The sequence below is a fragment of the Cherax quadricarinatus genome, chromosome 18 (assembly GCF_038502225.1).
Source record: "Cherax quadricarinatus isolate ZL_2023a chromosome 18, ASM3850222v1, whole genome shotgun sequence".
Taxonomy (NCBI): domain Eukaryota; kingdom Metazoa; phylum Arthropoda; class Malacostraca; order Decapoda; family Parastacidae; genus Cherax; species Cherax quadricarinatus.
The window spans coordinates 11,580,106-11,592,518 of NC_091309.1; the positions used below are offsets into that span (position 1 = coordinate 11,580,106).

General features: G+C 36.5%; 1 protein-coding gene across 1 annotated transcript in view; it reads right to left on the reverse strand.

Moving 5' to 3' along the window:
* Positions 1-12,208, reverse strand: part of LOC128689204 (uncharacterized) — a 520,741-nt gene extending 508,533 nt beyond the window's left edge. The window contains exon 1 of the mRNA XM_070086181.1: positions 12,018-12,208. The gene's annotated coding sequence lies outside the window, so the exon portion shown is untranslated. The remainder of the gene's footprint in view (positions 1-12,017) is intronic.
* Between the last annotated feature and the right edge of the window lie 205 nt (positions 12,209-12,413).

Consider the following 12,413-nt stretch of genomic DNA (forward strand, 5'->3'; position numbering starts at 1 on the left):
CACTGCATACCTTGTCCTAAGGTTCGTAGGTTCGAGTCTCCTTCAGCCAGAGATCAGTGTTTGTACATATATATATATATATATATATATATATATATATATATATATATATATATATATATATATATATATATATATATAAACACTGATCTCTGGCTGAAGGAGACTCGAACCTTGGAACTAGGTACGCAGTGCTTTACCAATCTACCCACACTGGACCAATACCTTGGAGTCCAGCTTGCGCTAGACTTTGATCCAAGGCAGCCAGCTTTCAGGGAGAAGGCTTACAGCTTTTTATCTCATCCCCTGCATGTATCAGCCTTACTAGAAAGCTGGCTGCCTTGGATCAAAGTCTAGCGCAAGCTGGACTCCAAGGTATTGGTCCAGTGTGGGTAGATTGGTAAAGCACTGCGTACCTTTTTCGTAGGTTCGAGTCTCCTTCAGCCAGAGATCAGTGTTTGTGTATATTTCGCCTGTTCTTGCGAATTCCTTGCATATATATATATATATATATAATATATATATATATATATATATATATATATATATATATATATATATATATACCTCTCATTGTACATAACCTGGGAAAAAGTGATTACCAATACCTAAGAAAAAATATTGCTAAGAAAGAGAGGTTGCTACCACTCCGGAACACCCTCGGGGCATTATTGTTGTTGTTACTGTTGTTACATTCATAAGGAAGAGCTAAATGCGCAACAGCCATACAACAATGATATTACACATGTAATGTACCGTAGGCTTCATGTATGTATATAAAGTACGTGCATACAGTGTATTCATGGCAAATGCGTGTATTAACAAGAAACATATGCTTATATACTTTATGTATGTGTGTATATCTCATGTATACCCATGAATATACCTATGTGTACGTGCATACATACAAACAAAACTACTAAGCCATCAAAATTTTTAAAAACAATCCAGCGCCCTCCGTTTTCTAATTTACATTCAGAAATGTGCGTCGTATTCTTTCCCTCAAGGGACAAAAACAGGAAGAGTAAGCGGATTAAACCAAACGAAAACTTATGGATATAACGAATTAATCTGGACTGGCTGGAGAATAACAACATCCCCTTGTGAGGGGGTAGAAAACTGAGCTCTGGCTGACATAGTCGGGTTTTTGCATGTGACGTCACGGCTTACTTGTCCGCCATATTGGGCGAGAATCTTTTTCTCACAACAATGTGCACATACTGGGCATATATGTGAGATTTATCTAAACTTTCTAAGCCTCTACGATGGTCACTGTGTTTTTATTGGGTGTAGTAATCTAAGCCTGTAATATATATATATATATATATATATATATATATATATATATATATATATATATATGTCTATGTATATATATATATCTATATATATATATGTTTTTATATATATATATATGTATATATATATAATGTATATATATATATATATATATATATATATATATATATATATATATATATATATATATATATATATATATATATATATATATGTATATATATATATATATGTATATATATATATATATATATATATATATATATATATATATATATATATATATATATTGCATAATATATATATATATATATATCGTGCCGAATAAGTAAAATTGGTCAATTAGCAAGAACTCATTTAAAATTAATTCCTCTCTAAAAATTTTCTCCTATACGTTTAAAGACTCATGTATATATTTCTTTTTCATTTATTAATATATATATATATATATATATATATATATATATATATATATATATATATAATATATATATATATATATATATATATATATATATATATATATATATATATATATATATATATGAATACATAAACGTATGTAATTTACATATATCATTTAAAATTTTGCATCCTCCTTGCGATCGTCCGGTCTGATCCAAGGAAGGTAACGGGTAGCTAATCTTCCTTGGATCAATATCCCTCCAGCAGCCTCATGGTTCTCCCTCCTCCCCCCCCTCTTTGACGGGTTAAAACCTACAGTAACCGTCAGACCTGAATGACCTATCTTCATGCACAATATTGATGACCACCGGAATGCCACTCTCGTGACCGGTAAAATATTATCCTCACCTTATAATGAATTTAATAACGCGATGAGAAAAATTCAGTGATGAAAAGAAAAAAAACTAATTTTCTTCGTTCTGTGTTGCAAATTGGTTCGTACACGAGAGTGACGAGGGTGTTTTTGTTACTAAGGTAAGAGGGTATTTTGTTAGTCAGGAAGAGGTGAGTGCACAATAAGTGACCACTCACGTGAACAAGAGTGCACAATAACCACTCACGTGAACAAGAGTGCACAATAAGTGACCACTCACGTGAGGAAGAGTGCACAATAACCACTCACGTGAACAAGAGTGCACAATAAGTGACCACTCACGTGAGGAAGAGTGCACAATAACCGCTCACGTGAACAAGAGTGCACAATAAGTGACCACTCATGTGAACAAGAGTGCACAATAAGTGGCCACTCACGTGAACAAGAGTGCACAATAAGTGACCACTCACATGAGGAAGAGTGCACAATAACCACTCACGTGAACAAGAGTGCACAATAAGTGACCACTCATGTGAACAAGAGTGCACAATAAGTGGCCACTCACGTGAGGAAGAGTGCACAATAACCGCTCACGTGAACAAGAGTGCACAATAAGTGACCACTCACGTGAGGAAGAGTGCACAATAACCGCTCACGTGAACAAGAGTGCACAATAAGTGCCCACTCACGTGAACAAGAGTGCACAATAAGTGGCCACTCACGTGAACAAGAGTGCACAATAAGTGACCACTCACATGAGGAAGTGCACAATAACCACTCACGTGAACAAGAGTGCACAATAAACAACCACTCACGTGAACAAGAGTGCACAATAAACAACCACTCACGTGAACAAGAGTGCACAATAAACAACCACTCACGTGAACAAGAGTGCACAATAAACAACCCCTCATGTGGGCAAGAGTGCTCAATAAACTACCACATAAACTATTATGTGAGCAAGAGTGCACAATAAAGAACTCACCTGGGCAAGAGTGCACAATAAACTACCATTCACATGAAAGAGTGCACAATAAACTATTATATGATCAAGAGTGCACAACAAACAACCACTACGTAATCAACAGTGCACAATAAACTATCCTTAAGTGAGCGAGTGTACAATAAACTGCCCCTCACGTGAGCGAGTGTAAAATAAACTACTCTCACGTGAGCGAGTGTACAATAAACTACTCTCACATGAGCGAGTGTACAATAAATTACCCCTCACGTGAGCGAGTGTACGATAAACTGCTCTCACGTGAGTGTACAATAAACTACTGTCACGTGAGCGAGTGTACAATAAACTGCTCTCACGTGAGTGTACAATAAACTACCCTCACGTGAGCGAATGTACAATAAACTGCTCTCACGTGAGTGTACAATAAACTACCCTCACGTGAGCGAGTGTACAATAAACTGCTCTCACGTGAGTGTACAATAAACTACCCTCACGTGAGCGAGTGTACAATAAACTGCTCTCACGTGAGTGTACAATAAACTACCCTCACGTGAGCGAGTGTACAATAAACTACCCTCACGTGAGCGAGTGTACAATAAACTGCTCTCACGTGAGTGTACAATAAACTACCCTCACGTGAGCGAGTGTACAATAAACTACCCTCACGTGAGCGAGTGTACAATAAACTACCCTCACGTGAGCGAGTGTACAATAAACTACTCTCACGTGAGTGTACAATAAACTACCCTCACGTGAGCGAGTGTACAATAAACTACCCTCACGTGAGCGAGTGTACAATAAACTACTCTCACGTGAGTGTACAATAAACTACCCTCACGTGAGCGAGTGTACAATAAACTACTCTCACGTGAGCGAGTGTACAATAAACTACTCTCACGTGAGCGAGTGTACAATAAACTACTCTCACGTGAGCGAGTGTAAAATAAACTACTCTCACGTGAGCGAGTGTACAATAAACTACCCTCACGTGAGCGAGTGTAAAATAAACTACTCTCACGTGAGTGTACAATAAACTACCCTCACGTGAGCGAGTGTACAATAAACTACCCTCACGTGAGCGAGTGTACAATAAACTATCACTCTCAGAATGAGCTGAGTGCACAATGAGTTACTGCTCACAGTATGCATAATTAACTAAACCCAAAAGCTGAGATGAGTGTACATAACTAACTATTGTTATGGATAATTAACTCTCACATGATGAGTCGAGTATTTATAATTAACTATTGTTCACAGGATGAGCTGAGAGTGCACGAGATTAATACATTCTTAACGAGGTTAATTCATTCTTAACGAGGTTAATGCATTCTTAACGATGTTAATACATTCTTACCGAGTTTAATACATTCTTAACGAGGTTAATTCATTCTTAACGAGGTTAATACATTTTTAACGAGGCTAATACATTCTTAACGAGGTTAATGCATTCTTAAATACATTCTTACCGAGTTTAATACATTCTTAACGAGGTTAATGCATTCTTAACGAGGTAAAATTCTTACCGAGTTTAATACATTTTTAACGAGGTTAATACATTCTTAACGAGGTCAGTATAATTTAGTATTATATTTCCGTTCCCCGAGAACATTTTTTTTTTATCGAGATCTTAATGTTTTGTTTTTAAAAAAAATTTTGTTTGCCTTATTTGAACTGAAGCAAATTTAAATATATAATTATATATATATATATATATATATATATATATATATATATATATATATATATATATATATATATATATATATATATATATATATATATATATATAGATATATATATATATATATATATATATATATATATATATATATATATATATATATATATATATTTTATTATCACACTGGCCGATTCCCACCAAGGCAGGGTGGCCCGAAAAAGAAAAACTTTCACCATCATTCACTCCATCACTGTCTTGCCAGAAGGGTGCTTTACACTACAGTTTTTAAACTGCAACATTAACACCCCTCCTTCAGAATGCAGGCACTGTACTTCCCATCTCCAGGACTCAAGTCCGGCCTGCCGGTTTCCCTGAACCCCTTCATAAATGTTACTTTGCTCACACTCCAACAGCACGTCAAGTATTAAAAACCATTTGTCTCCATTCACTCCTATCAAACAAGCTCACGCATGCCTGCTGGAAGTCCAAGCCCCTCGCACACAAAACCTCCTTTACCCCCTCCTTCCAACCTTTCCTAGGCCGACCCCTACCCCGCCTTCCTTCCACTACAGACTGATACACTCTTGAAGTCATTCTGTTTCTCTCCATTCTCTCTACATGTCCGAACCACCTCAACAACCCTTCCTCAGCCCTCTGGACAACAGTTTTGGTAATCCCGCACCTCCTCCTAACTTCCAAACTACGAATTCTCTGCATTATATTCACACCACACATTGCCCTCAGACATGACATCTCCACTGCCTCCAGCCTTCTCCTCGCTGCAACATTCATCACCCATGCTTCACACCCATATAAGAGCGTTGGTAAAACTATACTCTCATACATTCCCCTCTTTGCCTCCAAAGAGAAAGTTTTTTGTCTCCACAGACTCCTAAGTGCACCACTCACCGTTTTCCCCTCATCAATTCTATGATTCACCTCATCTTACATAGACCCATCCGCTGACACGTCCACTCCCAAATATCTGAATACATTCACCTCCTCCATACTCTCTCCCTCCAATCTGATATCCAATCTTTCATCACCTAATCTTTTTGTTATCCTCATAACCTTACTCTTTCCTGTATTCACTTTTAATTTTCTTCTTTTGCATACCCTACCAAATTCATCCACCAATCTCTGCAACTTCTCTTCAGAATCTCCCAAGAGCACAGTGTCATCAGCAAAGAGCAACTGTGACAACTCCCACTTTATGTGTGATTCTTTATCTTTTAACTCCACGCCTCTTGCCAAGACCCTCGCATTTACTTCTCTTACAACCCCATCTATAAATATATTAAACAACCACGGTGACATCACACATCCTTGTCTAAGGCCTACTTTTACTGGGAAATAATTTCCCTCTTTCCTACATACTCTAACTTGAGCCTCACTATCCTCGTAAAAACTCTTCACTGCTTTCAGTAACCTATCTCCTACACCATACACCTGCAACATCTGCCACATTGCCCCCCTATCCACCCTGTCATACGCCTTTTCCAAATCCATAAATGCAACAAAGACCTCTTTAGCCTTATCTAAATACTGTTCACTTATGTGTTTCACTGTAAACACCTGGTCCACACACCCCCTACCTTTCCTAAAGCCTCCTTGTTCATCTGCTATCCTGTTCTCCGTCTTACTCTTAATTCTTTCAATAATAACTCTACCATACACTTTACCAGGTATACTCAACAAACTTATCTCCCTATAATTTTTGCACTCTTTTTTGTCCCCTTTGCCTTTATACAAAGGAACTATGCATGCTCTCTGCCAATCCCTAGGTACCTTACCTTCTTCCATACATTTATTAAATAATTGCACCAACCACTCCAAAACTATATCCCCACCTGCTTTTAACATTTCTATCTTTATCCCATCAATCCCGGCTGCCTTACCCCCTTTCATTTTACCTACTGCCTCACAAACTTCCCCCACACTCACAACTGGCTCTTCCTCGCTCCTACAAGATGTTATTCCTCTTTGCCCTATACACGAAATCACAGCTTCCCTATCTTCATCAACATTTAACAATTCCTCGAAATATTCCCTCCATCTTCCCAATACCTCTAACTCTCCATTTGATAACTCTCCTCTCCTATTTTTAACTGACAAATCCATTTGTTCTCTAGGCTTTCTTAACTTGTTAATCTCACTCCAAAACTTTTTCTTATTTTCAACAAAATTTGTTGATAACATCTCACCCACTCTCTCAATTGCTCTCTTTTTACATTGCTTCACCACTCTCTTAACCTCTCTCTTTTTCTCCATATACTCCATATAATTATATATGTAATTATATAATTATATATGTAATAAGTAACTGAAAACACGGCATTATTTTTAACACAGGGCAACTCTCTACAAACATTTACATCTTCTCATTTAACGTAATATGCCACCGAAAAATTATCCGTTGAAATTTTAGTCACATATTGGCATATTAAAAAAATATTTCGACAAAAAAAAGAAAAGTTATTTAGACATCTAATTAGCGAGAGATAATTTCGTAACGTCGAAAAGTAAGAACTAACTACATTATTCCACTGTGGTTTAGGTGGCTTTGATCCCAAAGACCAAAATATTCCAGCTTTGAGGAGAATCAATTAAGTTTATCCAATAAACGTTTATTGTGTTTGTCAGCAACAGATGTTTTTTAGTACTCGAGAGAGAACTGGATGTAAATACTGAAGTTAAAAGGTAAAACTGCTCCTCTTTTTTCCACAAAGTTCCCCCTCTTCAGTTATTAAAGATTAAGTTCAGCACAGAGCGAAACGTTGCCTTAACCTTCTTCTGTAACTTGTGTCTGTCATCATACTAGTCAGCAAAAACGCGTTGTATCACCCCAAGATACTACCATACTCAGAATTAACGGGTGAAACATCGTATCTGTTAAACCATGAATGTCAAAATCTTCTTGACCAGATTTGATAACGGAATGTGATGCCTTAATCTGTTGCATTATGTTTTATATATGATAAATGGGCAACACATCTTACAATGTGACATGCATCTTGCAGCGGTGGACCGGTTAGCCAGCAAAAAGTCTCGATCCAATAACCAAAAGGTCCACTTAGCACTTAGCGAGTCAAATAAAACCCACGCCTGGAGAAATTTCCCCATCTCCTGACATAAAAAAAACAAAAAAAAAACATAACAACCACCTAATTATCCATCACTCATACACTCGTACACTAATCTTTTTGTTATCATTATTCCTATTTTGAACTTTGATATCCAACACTGAAGAGAATTTGCTTACAAACTTCAGAGTAATTACAGGCACTTGTTATAACAGCCTCACAATCAAAGCTCAATGATTCCCTCGCGCTCACAACCACTTTTGTCGCTTTTCACTGAGTACTTCGTCCTTGACTCCGACCAGAAACGATTGATGGAGAATTTACATAAACGTGAAACACTTGATGCTAATACCAAATGCAAAAAAAAAGTCATAATGTTTGTAAAAACGAATACAAAATAAAATCATATGACTGGTGATACATTATTTCAAGAGAAAGAGTTCCTTTCCTCAGATGAAAGGTGATTTTCCCCTATTTCCCAGGCACTCTATGATGATAATAATAATAATAATAATAATAATAATAATAATAATAATAATAATAATAATAATAATAATAATATAATAATAATATAATAATAATAATAATAATAATAATAATAATAATAATAATAATAATAATATAATATAATAATAATAATAATAATAATAATAATAATAATAATAATCAGTTATGACGAAGGTTGCTCCAGCCGACACGTTTGATACTTCATACCAAGAAACTCAGTTCCTCTGTGCTTGCTTCCTGGAGATTGAAGCGCATTCAGACTGTGAGATACGCTACACAAGACTGGCAGCAGCATTCAGATGCTTACGCACTGTGTCCTTGTCAAACATGCTACATGGAAACATTTCGACACGTTTCCTTACACCTGTTGTCCTGTTCACCTAGCAGCAAATAGGTACCTGGGTGTTAGTCGACTGGTGTGGGTCGCATCCTGGGGGACAAGATTAAGAACCCCAATGGAAATAAGTTAGACAGTCCTCGATGACGTACTGACTTTCTTGGGTTATCCTGGGTGGCTAACCCTCCGAGGTTAAAAATCCGAACGAAATCTTATCTAAGACCGAGGTAGCAGCTTTCAGATGTTTACACAAGATCACCTTTTAAAATACGCAACACCAGGGTAGGAACATTCAGATATTAACACAAGACGACCTTATACAACACAAGATTGAGCAGCAGCAGCAGCAACAGAAAAGCCTCTTAGGTTTCTCTTTGCTCCCTAGAGTCTAAAGGATATATACACCTTACTGTGTATATACACAGAAATACACGCCTCTCGATGTATATACAGATACAGAGTTCTCCGTGCGTATACACTATGTAACTTAAGGATATCCAAAGGTTCGACCCACTTTTACTTACACTAGATTCCGGGGGGTGACCCGTGGGGGTCACCCCTCCCTCCCTCCATGGGCCGGTCTTGGACCAGACCGTAAGACGAACTCAGATACAAGATTCTCAACACGTGCCTTAATTAAAACCTAAGACTATCCTTACGTGAGACGAATTCTTTTTCCTTTCTCGTGTTTTTCTTCTGCTGACTTTTCTATTTTCTTGTTTTTTACTTTTTCTTCAGCTATTTTTTTTAATTTTCCGTGCATTTGTGCTTTTTTTACTAATTTTCATGTCTTGCTTTTGCTTTATTTTTGGATTTATTAAAGTTTACTTGCTTTATTTTCATTTTTATTTATTCAAAGTTTGCCCTTTCTGTTCTGCTATTTCTTATTTTTTTTATACGCTACTCTTTGTCATTCCCATAACTTTTTTTTTCTCCTCTATTATTAGTTCTCTTTTTCTTTTTAATTCCCGTTTCTGTGTCCTATCCTTTTCCTGCGACTGTATTTTAGTTGTGATTACTGCAAGAAACAAAGCTAACACACCAGCCTAACTTGTATAATATACAATATTATAATAATCGAAAATAACGACTTGTAATAAGCTCACAGTAATTTATAAACTTACGCAGTTTAAACTCGGTAGTATAAGTTTGTGAGGTTATGAACAAGATATTTGGGATGTCCGTAATGTTATGATCATCTCAATAAACACTGCAAGGCAGTGATCAATAGTTATACATATGGGGAGAAGATAAAACCTAGTTGGGGCTAGGGGAGGATATAAAACCTAGCTCAGTCGACGGACGTTTAACCAGATATATCAAATTCTTTATTTTGTTGATACTGTAGACCATTCATGTACAAGGACTCCGTTAAACACGCAGTTTGCTTTCGTTTCTTTTCTTAATTTATAATCAGTCACTGAAAATTCTTAATAAACTTCAAGCACAACTGAAAGTCAGATATGTATTAGTCATTTACTGTCAGCAATGTAATGAATGACAGGACAATGAACAAAATACAAAATATGCACAAGGCTTTTTTTTTATTGTAACGTTTGTTAGCTTTGAGAAAGTTGAGTTACATTAGATTACATAAACCTAAAAAAAGTTATATTTGCCACAAATAAACACTGTCAGGGTAGGTTACACACATCTCTAAAACTTCTATTTAGCTACAGATAAACGAATTTAAAAAAAGGGCCGCTGCGCTTCTAAAAGTGGATGACAGAGGGTAAGCAGGAAACTTCATCCTGTTTCATATTTGTCTCATAACAACACAAAGGCTTTCAAATGAGATGACGTAGGTAACAGCTCTTAGCGTGTAAATAAAGTTAAGAGCCTTAACGTAACCTTGTAGAACCCTGTGTAAAAAAAAAATCAAATCTGTAACATCACTCGTGATGGGAGAATGGTTTGGAGAATGGGTTGGCTGATGACATTAAAATGTTCACTATGGATGATAGTTACTATCCTCTCGAGACAAGAGTGTTTCCACTCTGCGCGTCAGAGCTACAGTGTAAGAGTAAGTGTATGTGTCTGCTTGATTATGGAGCACAATGAGGTTACTGGTGCTCTATTATGTACGCCCTTCTAACATCAACAGAAAAAAAAAAAGGAAATTCCGTTTCGCTCGATTTTACTCGATAATCATTTAGATAAAAATAATCAAGAAGTTAATTCCTTGAAGGCTCGAGTGTCTGATCGTTAGACAGGATTCCCCAACCTAATAAAGCGCTAAACCCGTAAGCGTCGTACAGCGCTAATGAAATGGGTGGTAATTAGGCCTCATCTGAGAAAAAGGGAAGGTAGCTCCACTCCCTTGGATCAAGGACTCTATCTGATAATGGCATTATTTTTTCATTGGAAAAATTTAACACAATTCAATAAAGGAGGGGCTCTTGATGCAAGGAACTGGAGTTTAATAATAATAAGAAAAAGAAGATAAGGTAGAGGAAAAAGAAAAAGGCGGACAAAATAATGATGAAGAGGCTTTAATTAGCGCAATTCTCAAAAAAAAAAATGCTTCCCCCACAGTTTTTGTAAGTGAAAAATTTCATTAGACACTTTACGAAGAAATAAAACGAAACACCAATGATCATAACTACCCATGTAATGCACTTACCATTTTAGCAATTAACAATTTTCAGTATTTTGTAAGCTATCTTTATCAAGATTGGCGAGAATTTAGTTTTGGTAAGTTTGTTAATATTTACTAAAAAAAATGAATGTGAATAAATTTTGGTATATTATGACTGACTATGACATGCAGCTCATGACAAAAACAAATTATTTTTTTCGCTATCTTCCAATGCAACATTTTGTCCAACTGTTTATTATTGTGAAGATAATTTCTATGTAGTGTAAAATATTAGACAGCATTTAATATTTTACACTACACAGACACCATCTTCACAAGAATAAACAGTTGGGTAAAATGTGACATTGGAAGATAACAAAAGAAAAATAATTTGTTTTTGTCATGAGCTGCATGTCATACTCAGTCATAATAAACCGAAATTTATTCACATTCTTTTTTTTAGTGTAAAATATTAAATACTGTCTGATTTCCACGCAGGAGCATCCTCCGGTTATTCTAATTTTCATGTACTGAACTATAAAATTAATAGCTTAAAGTGGACACAATGTAATTGAGAAAAATAAATGAAATTAATGTGGGTTTTTCACTTACCTGTGTAGTAAGATATTACATCACGTTAAGCCTAAGCCTTCACAACATAACCATTAGATATTTCAACGAGAAATAAAGTGAGAGATACTGCCATGCTCCTTCCTTTAATGATGTGACCTGACTAGGTGGGTCATTGGTCTAAGCGGGGGGGGGGGGGGGTTGGAGGGTGACATGGACTTACCTTGCATGGGCCAGTAGGCCTGCTGCAGTGTTTCTTCTTTCTTCTGTTCTTGTATTACCTACCGACAGGAACTTCGAGGTTGTGCTGGGGTGACGGACCAGCTTCCATGAGACAGAAATATTCACATACTCGGCTCTCCGTCGGTATAAAACTTCGTCCGACAATAATTTCCGTTCATAGATGTCTTGTAACTATCTGTTGACGTTATGTGGTTCACTAACGACGTATCGTGGACGTATATAATCAATAGGTGACCGGTGCGCGCCTTCCCACTACGAAGTGAGAAGCAGCACTGGCGCCAGAATCCCGCCTTTGTTTACGACTGGGACGTGACTTATTCCGAATTCTGTATTAATATTAATATCTCATTATAATATCTCATTTTTGATGAGGGGG